General features: G+C 33.5%; 1 non-coding gene across 1 annotated transcript; it reads right to left on the minus strand.

The window, feature by feature from the left end:
- Window positions 1–1,697: 1,697 nt before the first annotated feature.
- Window positions 1,698–1,805, minus strand: LOC148577262 (small nucleolar RNA R71). The gene has a single exon (XR_015904555.1). It is a non-coding gene; the product is annotated as a small nucleolar RNA R71 (small nucleolar RNA).
- Between the last annotated feature and the right edge of the window lie 1,272 nt (window positions 1,806–3,077).

Here is a 3,077-nt window from a genome sequence, read left to right on the forward strand (position 1 = left end):
ATTAGTGTCTAAAGAATAAAAATTTTTAAGTTTGGTGTCTTACATCTTTTTCTTTTCTTAAAAATTTTCAAAAATATGTTCTTGATGTTCATCTTGACATTCAAAGTGTCCTTGGTGTTCATCTTGACATTCAAAGTGTTCTTGCATGCATTTTGTGTTTTGATTCATAATTTACATGGATTGAGTCTTTTTGATGTTTTTCTCTCTCATCATTAAAATTCAAAAATAAAAAAAAAATATCTTTTCCTTATTTCACTCATAATTTTTGAAAATTTGATTTGATTTAGTCAAAAGTTTTAAAAATTTAGTTGTTTCTTATGAGTCAAATCAAATTTTCAATTTAAAAACCTTATCTTTTTCAAATCTTTTTCAAAAATCAAATCTTTTTCATTTTTCTTTCATAATTTTCGAAAATTTCAAGTTGATTTTCAAAAATCTTTTTCTTATTTTGTTTCATAATTTCAAAATCTTTACTAACAATTAATGTGATTGATTCAAAAATTTTAAGTTTGTTACTTGCCTAGTAAGAAAGGTTCAATCTTTAAATTTAAAATCATATCTTTTTATTTCTTGTTAGTCAAGTAATCAACTTTAATTTTTTCAAAATCAAATCTTTTTAAAATTCTTTTTCAAATCTTTTTCAAAATAAATTTCAATCACATCTTTTTCAAAATCAATTTCAAAATCTTTTCTAACCTCTTATCTTTTCAAAATTGATTTTCAAATCTTTTTCAATTAATCTTATCTTTTTGATCGATTCTTATCTTTTTCAAAACTACCTAACTAATTCTCTCTCTCTAATTTTTGAAAATCACCTTCCTCTTTTTCAAAATTCCTTTTTAATTAAATATTTGTTTTAAATTTTAATTTGATTTAATTTTGTTTTCTTTTTTTTTGTATTTTCGAATTTTAACTTTAAATTTAAATTAAAAACAAAAATATTTTTTTTCTTTTGAATTATTTTCGAAAATTCTTCTCTCTCATCTCCTTCTAATTATTTATTTATTTACTAACACTTCCCTTCATCTAAAAATTCGAACTCTCTCTTCCTCCTGGTGTTTGAATTTCTCTTCTTCTATTCTTTTCTTCTTCTACTCACATCAAGGAATCTCTATACTGTGACATACAGGATTCCATATTTTCTTTTCTATTTTCTTCTTTTTCATATGAGCAGGAACAAGGATAAGAACATTCTTGTTGAAGCTGATCCTGAACCTGAATGGACTCTGAAAAGGAAGCTAAGGGAAGCTAAAGCACAACTCTCTGGAGAAAATCTGATAGAAATTTTTGAAAAAGAAGGAGACATGGCCAAAAATAATAACAATGCAAGGAAGATGCTTGGTGACTTTACTGCACCAAATTCCAATTTACATGGAAGAAGCATCTTAATCCCTACCATTGGAGCAAACAATTTTGAGCTAAAGCCTCAATTAGTTTCTCTGATGCAACAGAATTGCAAGTTTCATGGACTTCCATCAGATGATCCTTTTCAGTTCTTAACTGAATTCTTGCAAATCTGTGATACTGTTAAAACCAATGGGGTTGACTTCGAGGTCTACACGCTTATGCTTTTCCCGTTTGCTATAAGAGACAGAGCTAGAATATGGTTGGACTCTCAACCTAAAGATAGCCTGAACTCTTGGGATAAGCTGGTCACGGCTTTCTTAGCCAAGTACTTTCCTCCTCAAAAGCTTAGCAAGCTTAGAGTGGATGTTCAAACCTTCAAACAAAAAGAAGGTGAATCCCTCTATGAAGCTTGGGAGAGATACAAGGAACTGACCAAGAAGTGTCCTTCTGACATGCTTTCTGAATGGACCATCCTGGATATATTCTATGATGGTCTGTCTAAATTATCAAAGATATCATTGGACTATTCTGCAGATGGATCCATTCACCTAAAAAAAATGCCTGCAGAAGCTCAAAAACTCATTGACATGGTTACAAATAACTAGTTCATGTACACTTCTGAAAGGAATCCTGTGAGTAATGGGACGCCTCAGAGGAAGGAAATTCTTGAAATTAATACTCTGAATGCCATATTGGCTCAGAATAAAATATTGACTCAGTAAGTCAATATGATTTCTCAGAGTCTGAATGGATTGCAAGCTGCATCCAACAATACTCAAGAGGCATCTTCTGAAACAGAAGCTTATGATCCTGAGAACCCTACAATAGCAGAGGTGAATTACATGGGGGAACCCTATGGGAATACCTATAATCTCTCATAGAGAAATCATCCAAATTTCTCATGGAAGGATCAACAAAAGCCTCAACGAGGCTTTAATAATGGTGGAAGAAACAGGTTTAACAATAGCAAGCCTTTTCCATCATTCACTCAGCAACAGACAGAGAATTCTGAGCAGAATCCATCTAGCTTAGCAAATATAGTCTCTGATCTATCTAAGGCCACTTTAAGATTCATGAATGAAACAAGGTCCTCCATTAGAAATTTGGAGGCACAAGTGGGCCAGCTGAGTAAAAGGGTCACTGAAACCCCTCCTAGTACTCTCCTAAGCAATACAGAAGAGAATCCAAAAAGAGAGTGCAAGGCCATTACCTTACTTGGTGTGGCCGAACCCAAAGAGGAGGGGGAGGACGTGAATCCTAGTGAGGAAGACCTCTTGGGACGCTCAGTGACCGATAAGGAGTTTCTCTTTGAGCAACCAAAGGAATCTGAGGATCATCTAGAGACCATAGAGATTCCATTAAACCTCCTTCTGCCCTTCATGAGCTCTAATGAGTATTCATCCTTTGAAGATGATGAAGACATTACTGAAGAGCAAGTTGCTAAGTACCTTGGTGCAATCATGAAGTTGAATGCCAAATTATTTGGTAATGAGACTTGGGAAGATGAACCTCTCTTGCTCACCAATGAACTAAATGCATTGGATAGGCAGAAATTACCTCAAAAGAAACAGGATCCTGGTAAATTCCTAATTCCCTGTAACATAGGCACCATGACCTTTGAGAAGGCTCTGTGTGATCTAGGGTCAGGAATAAACTTAATGCCACTCTCTGTAATGGAGAAACTTGGGATCTTTGAGATGCAAGCTGCCAGAATCTCTTTAGAGATGGCA

The sequence above is a fragment of the Arachis ipaensis genome, chromosome B1 (genome assembly GCF_059453495.1).
Source record: "Arachis ipaensis isolate K30076 ecotype BB chromosome B1, ASM5945349v1, whole genome shotgun sequence".
In the NCBI taxonomy this organism is placed as follows: Eukaryota; Viridiplantae; Streptophyta; class Magnoliopsida; order Fabales; family Fabaceae; genus Arachis; species Arachis ipaensis.